This window comes from Tupaia chinensis, unplaced genomic scaffold (assembly GCF_000334495.1).
Source record: "Tupaia chinensis unplaced genomic scaffold, TupChi_1.0 Scaffold000700_1, whole genome shotgun sequence".
NCBI lineage: Eukaryota > Metazoa > Chordata > Mammalia > Scandentia > Tupaiidae > Tupaia > Tupaia belangeri.
Window position 1 is genome coordinate 763,467 of NW_006160223.1, and position 13,492 is coordinate 776,958.

Here is a 13,492-nt window from a genome sequence, read left to right on the forward strand (position 1 = left end):
TTTAACCCTTGGACTTAGCAGAAGGGTGCCACCTGGTGGAAATGTGAGAAAATTATAAAACTTGCAAAAAAAACCCAAAAACCTCATTTAACAAAACTTGAGACTCTGATCTTTATGGGGGAAATGACACAAAGATTTTAAAAAAATTTCCATCGTATTTATGAGGCTCTGTTTTTTTTCACATTATTTAGGTCAATGGAAGAGACACAAAATTAACTTTAAAGTTTCAAGAACTATTATTTGCATTTTTTGTAGAAACTTTAAACAAATTCTTCACCATGCTACAGTCAAAGTAATTTGTGCACATAGACACGTAATTTTCAATTATTTTGCATTCTTCTAATAGGAATGCATTATATTTGAACTGTGCAGAAGAGATGGGGTTTCTCTGACTTAAGTCAGCTCCTGTCTGAGTCTTACCTCCACCGCATATAAAGATGAGCTTGACCAATTTGCTAAACTTTTAAAACCTTTTATATTCTTATCTCTAAGATAGGTATGGCAATGGAACTACCTTAAAAAGTTGCTTTGTTATTAAATTTAAAAATGCATTTAAATAAAGACTACCTTTTCAAACCTGAGAAGGGTACTGTGTAATGGCAAGCATTAAGAAAGTTATTTCAAAAAAAATAAAAAAAATACCATCAGCAACTGAAGAGCTTATATACTTCAAGGTAAAATAGGATATTGATCTTGTTAAGTAGAAATGACCAACTCTAACTAAGTCAAAGCAGTTGTTTTTTTGACATTTTGTAAATATGAAGTGTTATGAAAATATAAAAAACATTTGTAACCATTTGATTAATTGATTAGCCCTTAAAAGAAAGAGTAGTCAAATGGCAAAAAAAAAAAAAAGAGAAAAACCTCCCAAAATTCAGAATATTAATAAAAGCTATAGTCCCTGTCATGCTTGTTGACAATTCCTGGGCAGTGTATGCCACTGGTCACAGCACTCTGAGCCAGAGGACTGTACAGGTAAGGTGAAGCAAGGAGGTCGAGCCCTCCAGAGGACTCTCACAGTAACCAATAACCAAATGATATGACTCATAACCATTTTCACTTAGAAGAAAGACTATGGTGTTCTGCTGTTCTGTAAGTGGAAATAGGTATTTGATGGCCTCAGGGCAAAGCATCTTTGAGGTTTCATAAAAATCTCTTCCATGGAAAGTGAAAGACCTTTTTGGTAACATTCAAAAACTTAAATCGTTCCAAATCAATATATAGTGAGTGATCACCTAGAACAGGGTCCTTATGTAACCACTAGGTAGAATTTCATAAAATTGTATTTTTATTTGAACTTTGTAATTTTTTTGAAAAAGCATAGAAACTAAATTCATCACATCTGTCCCATAGATATTATGTCATATATTGCATTAGAGTTTTGCGACTTAAGCCACAATGACTAATACTCTTTAATAAAAACTTAGTAACCTTATGAAAAGTAGTTTAAGCATTTGCAGCACCCTGCACTTTTTGGCCATCATATTATGCCAAATTTTAGACAAAGACTGTAAAAGATAAAGGTATTTCCTGGGATTGCTTGAAAAACCCTCAGTGGGATACTGCCATATATATTTCAGTCGGATTTCCTTCTTCCTGCAAAATCAATCTCTTTTACTTAAACACTTGCATAAAATGCATACCATTGACATTTTAAAATCAAGCAAATGCTCAGAAAGACACTTTAAAATACTCAATTGAAACAAGAGTTCTGTGAATGGCAACTTCCTGATTATTTGAAGTGGTCATTAAAAAATTGCCTTCTATCAAGAAAAATCTATTCAAGCTTGAATCTACACTTTCATATGAATTTTAAGTACTAGATTAGTCCTGACAAAAGGATTTGCTGTTTATTTGCAATGCACCCGCTATTTACACGTACAAGTTCATTTTCTGTGTGTCTGCTTCTTCCTCCTCATCTCCACCACTGAACTGTTTGCAGCCCCTCAAGTAACCAGCTGGTGTCACAGGTTAGTGAGCAAAGATTTCATGTGGGGACTCTCACCTGACTAATCATTCTTATCGCTAGCATCATTCCAAGAGCAGTAGAGAGGCTCAGTGGCTTGCTAATGAAATTTAAAAGCTGTCAGTCTGAAGGAGGTTGTTCAATTCTTGATTTTTTCTGATATTATTTTATGCATCTGCTAATCAGTGTCCAAATTGTGATGTGTGCTGGGGTGAGGAGGAGGGGTGCATTGTGCAGGGAGGTCCAAGAAAAAGGATAGGTGACATGTTTTAACATTTTCCTACTCAACTCAGGGCCAGAGGATGGTTTAAGAAGACAAATGATTAGTAGAAGGAAAAATAAAAAAGAAAAAAGAAACGTGTACTCTGGCAAACGGAGGGCGCTTTGAAACGTCGAGTAACCCCCACCACCTGTGTGAAACATATGTGAGGAAAATGAGAAGGGGAGAGGAACAGGAGAAGAGAGACTATGAGCCAGGAACGATGCCCAGGACTGGAATATTAATCACGGCATCCCTGGCGTTGCCTCCTCTGCCTCGCTGCCTCTCCCGGGCGATTTGGACAGCTCCCCTGAACAGGCTTCGGTGCTCGGAAGACAAGAAGAGCCCGGTTGCTCCAGGAGCCTAGCTCCTTCCACCCCCTGCACCTCACTTCTCTCAGTAAGCTGGGAGTGTCTCTGCAGGAGCGCCTCCGGCGGCCTTCGACAGTGCTCTCCGGGCAAAGAGCTCCATCTCTGTGCCCCATTGCCTGGGTCCTCCAGCTTCACAGTTAACCACGGACCTAAGTGCGATTCTCTGCTCTGAGTCTTTAAGTGCTGTGCACGCGACCGCGCAGGGAGCCGGCTCATCACAACCCCCCACCCCCTTCTCACCAGAGCGCCTCGGCGCTTCCGACCCTCCAACTTTTGGGGAAAAAGCGACGACAAAAGAACTCACAAATCCTCTCAGTTCAGAGACAGAAACGACATGGGGATTCACCATACAGTTATGCTACAGATGCCTAAAAACCGAAACAGAAAAGGGGTAGCAAATGCGGAAGGACAGAAAAGGGACAGCAAGAGCCCTCAGCCAACACAGGGCACCTCATCTCTGCAGACAGAACACATCGGACCAGACAAATCACTAAAGCCGCTACCTTTCCAGCTCCTTTAATAATCTATACCTTTCTGTTCCCCCAAGCAGCTTTCCACTCAACAGAATAGCGATGCCTGGAACACCCTCTCCTCCAGCAGCCTTCTCATCCCAATCTCCTCAAAAGAAAAAGAAGAAGGGGGAAAACTGCCCGCCTAAAGGTCATTTGCCCATCCCGGTCGCTTCGCCAGCGCGCTTTGGGGCTACGGGAAGACCGGGCTTGAACCCTGACAGTGGACACCTCTTGAAGCGCGGTAGGATCTTCCAGCGTGCGTTAACAGGAAGCAAAGAGGCCCCCATTGCTTGGCAGCTGCCACCTCTCCCTCCCTCGTTCGCCCGCCCAGCGGGGCTCCCCGGAGCACCCCGAGCCTTTACCTCTCTCCCCCCGTCCCCGCGGCTCTCCACCTTGTGCATCCTCTCGCCCGGCCCCGGAGCGCACTCAGATGCTCTAACTTCCTGCAGAGTCCATGGATGAGCTGAAGGGAGCCTGGAACTGGGGCGGGAGGAGGGTGGGGAGAGGGAGGCGTGGGAGCCCTGCCCGACCGAGAGGCGGGGGAAGCACGGACTGGAGCCACCCCTCCCGGGAGGGCCTGACCGCAGCTGCCAACTCTCACCTGGTCCGCCGGCTGCGCCTGGCTCGCCCTGGCTCCCGGGGTGGGCTGCTGTTCCTGCTTCATGGCTGTCATCGCCGGCGGCCCTCGTTGGCGCTCACTTCCTCGCGGGCACTTCAGACTCGGGGACCGTCACTTGGCAGCGATTGCATGTCACAGGCACCCGGCGCTCTCCGAATTGGCAGAAGAGAAAGCGGCAGCGACGGGGTGGGGGGAAGAGCGGCACCAGGCAGGCTCCCCAGCGCAGGATCCCTCCTTCGGCTTAGGCAGACCCTCTAACTCCCTAGTCCCCCCGCCCCCCCATCACCCGAACCGTAGAGAACCTCGGAGACCAGAGACGATCAAGTGGCAAGTTAGTGGAGCTGCGAGCGGCGGGCTCTCGGCACCTGACCGCTCTGGAGCGACGTCTCGCAACGCCTGAGGTTCCGAGCTCTCATTCTACTGCAGTCCTCGTTCCCCGCCCTCCCGGCCGCCAGCCCCCGGGGGCTCCCCGCGCAGCGCTCAGCCAGCCAGGTGGAGCAGCCCGGCGCGGCGCTCCACCATCCCCCGAGCAACCGCAACGCGGGAGAGAGACCTGCGTGGCGCGCGAGCTCGCCACTCGCGCCGCCAAGGCTGGCAGGCTCCGCGGGTCCCCCCCCCCCTCCGCCCCCCGCGGGCTTCTGCAAAAACCCGGAGAAACGGAGCGCGCCCGTGTGAAGCCCTCGGTGGCTCTGGCGCTGCCACTGGGCATGCTCCAGCGCCCTGAGAAGGCAAGAGGCAGGTGGGGACTGGGGTCTGGAACACCACGGTGGGTGGGCAACGCCTGTTAGAACCTAAGGGGATGTTCCAGATTGTGGCCTGAGGCTCTGCGCCTCTCGGTTTGAAGCAATAGTTATCTTAGACTACAGCCTGGTTTCTAGAAAACTGCCTGGCTCGTGCAGGTGAAATTCCTGAAGACTGATTAAAAACAACCATAATGATGATAATCTGTTACTCACTTTCTTTTTCCTTATCTCTTCCTGAACGCCTGTAGAAAAGTCCTCCAACTGTAAGTCCTCTCAAGAGCCTTTCCTCTCTTAACCCACTCGTCTCCCATTCAAAGTCTGATCATTGAGCACTCACCACGTGCCAAACACACTGTAAGGACCAGAGGGCTGGCACGTGGGGAGAGGCTAAGTTAAAAACCAAACCTAAGTATTTCCTTGGCTGCAGGCAGCTTATCTTACAGTGGAGTACTGGGAGCCTGGGGCATGGATACAAATCAGTGAAACTCGGGGAGTTGAATTCTTAGGTTTAATAGACGAAGTTCACCAATTTCATCCAGAGACATGGGCACCTGGCTTTCCTTAGGGTGCTGATCAGAACCTGATTAAAGTAGATGACCCCAAGAGTCTCAGACACAGGTTGTCTGGAATTGCTCACCAGAAAAAAAGGCAGGAAAGAGTAAAATATCCAGATGTTGATGAATCCGCAGAAGGAATAGAGAATGTGGGGGATGCTGTGGCTGGGTTTTATTAACTAAAGGACAGAATCCCTACTTGTTTAATCACTCAGTCCATGAATTAACCACTTCCCAGCTGAGGAACTATTGTAAAGTAGTAGGAACTGTGTTCCTGCTGTGGTCAGCCAAGAAACATGCTTTTCCTAGATATTAATTGTAACAATGATTTCTTTAAAACATTTAAGTAAGTGAATGTATCTGTGATCATCAGTAGAAAAACAGAATTAGGGTGAAGAGAGGTCTTGCTTTTCAAAATATGTACTCCAGAGCATATTGTGAGTGACTTATTTGTTCCATTTCGGTAGAAATGGCTTTCAATAGGAATAATGTGGTTAGTTGTGAAAGTATAAGACAAATGTGAAAAGTGAAACAACTAGAAAAGAGCTACTGGACAATTCATTCAGCAAATAAAAAATCAAGATTTTCTTTTACATGTAACTGTTTCACATTATTCAGAAAATGTCTCTGTCTTTGCATGTTCTTTTATTCATTATTTGAGTGTATTTATCTATTCAGCAAATAAAAAATCAAGATTTTCTTTTACATGTAACTGTTTCACATTATTCAGAAAATGTCTCTGTCTTTGCATGTTCTTCTTTTATTCATTATTTGAGTATATTTATCTTTTCAAGGTGTTTCTATTTTGGACAATCTACTTGAAAAATACTTTACAACAGGAATTTCTGTCATGTAGAGCACTAGCATTCACTAGAGGAAATTATCTTCATTCTATTTAGGATTACTTGTTTGATTAAATTCAGCAATTGAGGACCAATCCTGTAGAAAAGAAGTTAAGTGCTGTGTGGAGGAAACCTGATCCCTCATGGCCTACTGTGGTTTGAATCCTCATCTCAACAGATTTTGATGGGATGAAGGAGGAAGGATTGCACTGGACCAGCCCTGTTAATAGGGTCCTTTCCCTTTCCCTTTCCTTTCCCTTCCCTTCCTTTCCCTTTCCCTTCCCTCCCTTCCCTTCTCCTCCCCTCCCCTTCCCTCTCCTCCCCTCTTCTTCCTCCCCTCCCCTTCCCTCTCCTCCCCTCTTCTTCCTCCCCTTCCCTTCCCTTTCCTTCCCTTCCCTCTCTCTCTCTCTCTCTCTCTCTCTCTCTCTCTCCCTTTTTCTGGCATAGGCATGTGCCCTAAGACGTTAAAAAAATTCAACTATTGCATCTGTGGTTATTATTTACTGTAAAATCTACTTTGTTTACAAATCAAGATATCACATGTAAACTGATTGTCCCAACTTAAATAATCTGTTTTTAAAAACGTGATTCACTTGACACATAACGTAAGATTTTCTACATTATTTTCAACTTAATTTCCTATTTACAAAAATTCCAAATGTTTAAGAAAAGAATAAGGAGATACTTTATACCCCAAGAGAAAACATTTACAATGGTTTATTTGTTTTCTGATTATGTTCTCATTAAAGGAAAACAAAAAAATAATGTACAATAAAATGTCTACAAAATTTTACATATGAACTAAATTTAGATCTAAATGTAGATATTACAGACAACGGGGCACTCTGCCACGATAGCAAGTGCTGACAGGTTGGTGCTCTTGCTCCACCTGGCATGGAGCTATTGGCCAAAGGGAGTCACTTAGCTTCTGCCTTCACTTTCTTACCTGGGGAGATTAAGCTGTTGGACTGTGTGACCATTAAGAACCCTTCTTTCTGTAAATTTTTATAATTGTATATTGGCTATATAAATCAAAAGACCATCCCCTGAATGAAAAGTTATTTTATATGTTTAACATTTAGTGAGTTAATTAAATGCTTAGAGAAGCACAAAAAAATCTTTAAATACATGAGTTTGTTATTTTACAAAAGATCCTTAACATCCACCAAGTGTGCATGTCTTTAAAGAATTTGTGAAATATGTGCATTATGATGAAGCTATGCATGGAATTCAATATTTTTCCACAAAACAAACTCATATTTTAGCTCCATTTTTTCACAAACCTTTGAAGTTCTTCGTATTATAACGTTTCTTGAATATGCTTTTAGACATTGGAAAATTTTAAATTGTTTAGGGGTATCATTTCTGAAAATCAAAATCTATTTGGAGAGAGTTTTGTAGAGATTTACAGAATAATTTTTGTGTACTTTTTCTCTAACAGTATCTTTGATGAGTTAACTAATGGACAACCACACATTTCATAGCACTCATACAGAGGTAAAGAAAATTGTCCTGGGGTCAGAGGGCATCATGGTAGTTAAGGCACTAGAGTCCCACAGGGCTGCAAAGTTCGAGTCTCAGACCGGGTGATTTGTTTTTTTACTTTCTCTCTCTCTCTCTCTCTCCCTCTCTCCCTGGTGACTATAGAAAATACATAATAATAATAATATGAGACCAGCAGTTAGACTAATGGCTATGTCTCTGAACTCCCATGTAGCTGATCACAGTTTGAGTCTCGGACCCGGTGACTTTAACTTATGCCGGGAGCATGTGTGCACGTGCCCAAGATCCCAAGAGGAAAATGGAGGAAGAAGGGATTGCGGCATGGCCATCCCTCCTGGAGAATGATTTCTTGCTTTCTGTCTCTCTGTCTCTCTCTGTCTCTCTGGTGAGTGCTCGTGCCCTGTAGCAAAAACCTCTCCAAAAAAAAATAATAATAATGAAATGATAAATTAAATAAGTAATGCCTTTAAGAAAGAAGATTGTCCTATAGTTTTTATGATATGGGATGATACATCTGAAAATGACCTGGGAAGACTGATTAACAAAATTTACTCATTTGGGGTTGTAAATATCTAAACCTTGCACCATGTGGTCATTTCATTCTGGAAGATTTCCTGGGATTCATACTCTATCACGTGTCTATGAAAATTGTATTGCCTCAAATCCAGATTCAAGGTTTCCATGTAGACATAACCTATAAAGCTGCTTTCTCAGTAGATTTATTTCAGCTTCTGAAGTCAATGAATAGCTTTCTCACATCCAACATAGTGAACATGTCTTTCTTTTGTCTATATTAGATTCTTTAAAATAAGTTGTCAGATGCAGTCTGTTTCATTTTACATAGACATATCAAGGCCAATAATTGAGGACAGGTTCTGAAATTTAGATAATATTTGAATTAATTCAATGTTATCATTAAAATGTTACAACATCATTGGCAAACATAGGCTGTTTCAGAAATACATAGGTCATCCGTGCTGTGGTCAATCTACTATAGCAAACAGTAGGCCCAGAAATGAAGCATTAAAATTCACTCTAACAAGAACCAGGAACAAACAAGGCCTGGCTAAACTCAGATATGTCGGAGAAAGACAAAAGTCCTTTGAGATTTTGTGAAGCAGGAAAGCCTTCAGAGACAAACTCTTCTGTTTTAGATAAATTAGATAAGGCAAATAGGACTCCGTAAGCAGTTTGTTGATTAGAATCTCTCACAACTTTTTCCTCCTCTCCTTCCTGAGGTAAATCTGTGGTGTCATTGAAGGCCACCTTGATGAGGATTTCCCTAGCATTAGCCAGTCCTCTAGCAAGTGTCTGTAATGAGCACTGTAACAGGAAGACAGGGTTCATGAGCTGTGTCTTCAGAGACCTGGCCTGAAATGTGCCCAATTAGCTCTTGCAGATGAAGAAATAGCTTTAGTTCACATCTTCTGCTATCATTTGGTTTCGATTTATAAATCACCTCTACTGGCCTCAATCGGCTTCTTGAATTCCCCAAATTGCACATCATGTCGTTGGGCAGAAAACCAGTATGCTGAACGATCCTCCGAAACAAGTCATCTTTTAGAAACTCTAACCAGTAAATTCTAATAAACATTTAAAAAAGAAGAAAGAAAAAAAGTAACAACACTTCACATTTAAGTGATATTCATGCACAGTACTCAATATTTTTTGAGTTTCTTTTGGCGTTAGAATAACTAAACTTTTTGTCAGTTTCAGTCTCTGACAGGAAGACTTCCCTGTTGTAAAAATTCATAGCCCAATTATGATCTCTGGTGGAAGCAGACAGAGTTGCAATATCCTGAGAGCCATTCCTGTTACTCACTAGAGACCTAAAGATATTGACAAACTGCTCATTCATACTGAGGTCTCATGATGTAGAACCTCCTTGGTTGTTATAGTTACACACCCACACCTTGTTTTCACCCCACAGCCTTTCTAAGACATGTCTAAGGGCATTGAGATAGTAAAACACAGATGATTGTTTTCATGTACTCTTTTCTACCTATAGCTGAATCATAGCACCCGAACAACTGGAGAATATTGTGCTGTTACCTGCTATTATTTTTACCCAGTAGATGTTCAGCACAGGGCTGGTGTTAATTTATCTTACTTTTTTTGAATATATATATACATATGTGAAATCATTTAGTGAATTGGTTATGTTAACATAATGAAAATATAACTTTTTTCCTAGACTGATATTAATCTTTTTCTTCATATTTCCAAAGAAATAAAATAGTTTCCTAAATCAGATTCTTTCGACAAATGACACACGGATTGTTAAATAAGGAAGAGTATTTAGAAACATTGGCATACCACTTGTCCTTTTCAGATAATGAGTCTGCCTTTGATGAATAAATTTCTCTGAATCTGGTATTTCTCATTTCTATAACTGAGAGTAGATTTTCTAATGATTCACAATAATCTTTCCTTTGTCCTTGACAAATACAGTATTACTAAGTCTTCCCTTACATTCAGACTTAACAATGGTTACCTGACTTCTTTCTTTATGTAATTCATAGAATAGCAAAAGGCACATTTCCCATTCAGGAAAATTTCATATGGTGTGAAAGAGAAAACTCTACTGTGAGATCTTGACTACTTATTGGAAGAAAAAGAGGATTTCTATCTTTTAGACAGCTTCCATGATACTCCAGTTATTTATTTACTTGCTTATGTATTTATTCTTTTAAAGACAAAGTCTCTTTATGTTGGCTAGGCTAACTTCAAACTCATGATCTTCCTATCTCAGCCTCCCAAGTAGCTGGGATCATAGGCCCACACCACTAAGCCCAGTTTAAGTATTTCATACTAGATTCAGACTCATCCATGATCTTCGTCTTGAAAACAGAGGTAGTCTGAGATTGGAGAACAATGGTGCTGGGACATCCACTGACAGAAGGAGCCCTGGCAGTTTCCATCACTTGACTTTCTATCACTTGGAATTATACTTCTACAATTTCCAAAAGAAACTTGAGGCAAGTCCTTGAGTCCTCAGCCAATACATTTCAACACATAGAGTCATCAGTTTAGATTGTACAAAAATGATAGTTTTAGGACATCTTGGAATACAAGCTATATAGACATGAAGCATATTAAAATACGTGACTTACTGAAGAACACTTTAATTCTGTTTAATCTGTTAATTTAGATGCATTGCTTGCTGATAATGTAATTTGCTTTTTATATCCATCTATATGTCCATCCTCACCTATCTACATTTATTGGGGAGCAGAAGAAAATGTTTTAAGTTACTCAGTTTCTATCCTAAAAATATAAATATCTACTGAAGTTCACACATCTTTATCAAAATCTAAGAAGAGAGAGAAAAAAGGAAGAGGAAGAGACAAGAATGAGTGGCTAGTAGAAAAGGTGTGTGTGTGAGAAGCCTAGAAAACACCTTTTGAAGTTGTCAGAGTGCTATTTCTGTAAAATGTTAAGCTTAGAGTGCATTAATTTCATATGCCCTCAGATGAAACATAAAATATCATAAATCTTACTGGTTAGGTCTCAAACATTGCTCCTAACATTGGTTAATTCTACATATTCATAGAATTTTAGAATGTGTAGTCTAAATTATAATTTCCTCTGGAGGTGACTTTAATATTCTTAATTAATTTCAAGCATACCTCTTTTTGTAATGCTTTATCACATATTATACTTCACAATTAGGCAATAGGCACCAGTGGAGGAGGCAGAGAGGATCTATAACAGAATGATCGTTTATACAAATCAGTGGTGAGAAAAATACTCTTTAATTAACTATGTTTTTACTCACCAGTATTTGTGACTATTTGTTCTTATTTGATAAGACATCAAGAGTCTCCCAGGATGGATGGGTAGGTCTCCTCTGTGATCACCTGCTCCTCTTCATACAACAGCCATCCATTCACTTTTCCATCTTCCCAAATGGGTCCTACTGGGACCCAGCTCTTCTCACACCCTTTCCTAACTCAGATGTGCAGGTGCTTGGTTCAGAAATTCTTCTTGTAGTTTGAATCTCATACGCAGTTTGTATATCATTTTGCACTAATTTGTTCTGCATTCTTATTTTAATAAGTGACATTTTATCTTTTCTACTTAGATTCTTGAGGGAGAAGGAAATTTGGGGGAAGTAGGATTAAATGTGTGTGCCTGTGGGGATAGTGGAGAAGAGTCTAAATCAGTCTCCTTTCTAAATAAGAAATATTCTTTTAAAAAACTTTCTTTCCCTCATTTCACCAGTATTAAATTCTGTCAGCACCTCCTATGAATTTGTATCTTTTTCTTTATTTTATCAAGTAGGGTTGTCCAATAGAAATACATTTTATTTTTGCTTCCACTGTCTTTGAAGTTTTCATTTTTCTTTATATGACATGTAGGAATTCTATAATCTTGATATTCTTTGAATGTACTGTTTTTAGATGAGTAAAGGATTTACCAGATATTTCTTAGTTCCAAAACATTAAGTAAAAATCAGGTATGCTTGAGATTTTTTTTTTTTTTTTTTGCAGCTTGGGAACAGGCACTGTGTGTTATAAAATACTGAGTTTCCAATGTTGAGAGCTCACAAGGATAAATAAATTTGGAGATAACAGTTATATTGGCAATATCACTCCTAATTTATTATATTTCTTCCAAAATATATAAATTTTACACTGAATTTGGAGAAGGAGGAGCTATATTGAGTAAAATAATGAAGAAATGTTAAAATCGAATAAGATGTATTATTGTCTTAAATACAGCTAAAACTCCTACAGGTTATTTAAGTAGTATCAAGAAATATCACAAGGTCAACAGAGTCTTCTAAGATTACACTTAATTTCAAATCATAGTTGTGTTTGCTTTACCCCCTCTGCATATACTTGCAACTTTTTTTCTTTATTTTATTGCACAGAGTCCTTAAGTGAAAATATATTTTAAAAGTTTATCTGGTGACTTACTATATTTTTGACAACATACTCTAAAACAGATATGAGGAATTACTATTCCATGAGGTATGCAAATAGAGCTTGAAGAAAAAGTACAAAGTATTATAGAGAAAAAAATGTCGTACCCTCCAATTAAGATGATAAAACAGCCTAATAGTTCCACTTAGTTTTGGGAAAGGGAAAAAATGATACAATCATCTTATGAAATCTAGTAAGATCTTAGGATACAACTACATGGCAGCATGGTAAAGTTGACTTTCAAAATAGTGATTAAAAAAAAAAAACACGTACAATCAGGTTTGGTCTACTTACTTTAAAATACAAGGCTATTTTGGGAAGATGGGCTACAGTGATGTCAGCATGAGTTTAAACTAAATAAAGAATTTTAATCATCAACACCAAAAGTACAGCATTTACAACATTTCTAGATAGTGAGACACCCTATAAATCTCTAAACACTGAAAGCCACACAGCCAGGGTACCCTTGGTGTCTATATAGAAGAAAGCAGATGAAAGTAGTGGAGCAGATGACAGACCTGACAATTGCAAAATATTCAAAAAAGAGATTTCCCCAAATAGTCCATGGTACACACTAGAAAGCACAGTGGAGCAATTTTTAAAAATCTCATGAAACTAGGAGAGGTTTCACGAATTCCAGGAGCGAAAGAGTCCCTGCCGGGGTCAATTTTCCACTGGCCTCTTATATTCTTGCGTTTCTTACTAGCAAGAAAAGGCTCTTTGTTCCAGAGTATCTTTTAAAAAACATTTGTATAGCCATTAGGTTGGGAAGAAGGAAAGAACAAAGCATTCTTAATAAACTAATTTTTAAAAAAATTCGTGTCACCCTCTGGAAAAAGGGCAGAAATGTTTACTTCCCGTTATAAAAGATTTGGGTTTTCAAGGTCAGAGTTCCTCTTCTAAATACAACCTACTGTGTGAGCAGGCTTCTATCTGGGTAGAACCGTTCTCCTCATGGGACTTGGGGACAAGGAGAATGTACATAAATATTCTCATTTTCATAATACTTAATAGACCATAAGTAAGAAAGCTTTGTCTCTAGTCCAGGGGGATAATGTCTGTTGCCAACATTGATAAAATCAGGAGGTTAACATTTTTGCTTGTAAGCAGTGTCTCATAGCTTTTTTTTTTAAAGGTCTTTTTTCTTTGCCTTACAGCACATGTGCTTGCTGGAGACACACACACACACACACAC

At 40.0% G+C, this 13,492-nt stretch overlaps 1 long non-coding RNA gene across 1 annotated transcript in view; it reads left to right on the forward strand.

The window, feature by feature from the left end:
• Window positions 1-4,537: 4,537 nt before the first annotated feature.
• The window catches only part of LOC102481767 (uncharacterized), a 28,012-nt gene continuing 19,057 nt past the window's right edge, over window positions 4,538-13,492 (forward strand). The window contains exon 1 of the long non-coding RNA XR_336308.1: window positions 4,538-4,733. This is a non-coding gene — a long non-coding RNA (uncharacterized LOC102481767). The remainder of the gene's footprint in view (window positions 4,734-13,492) is intronic.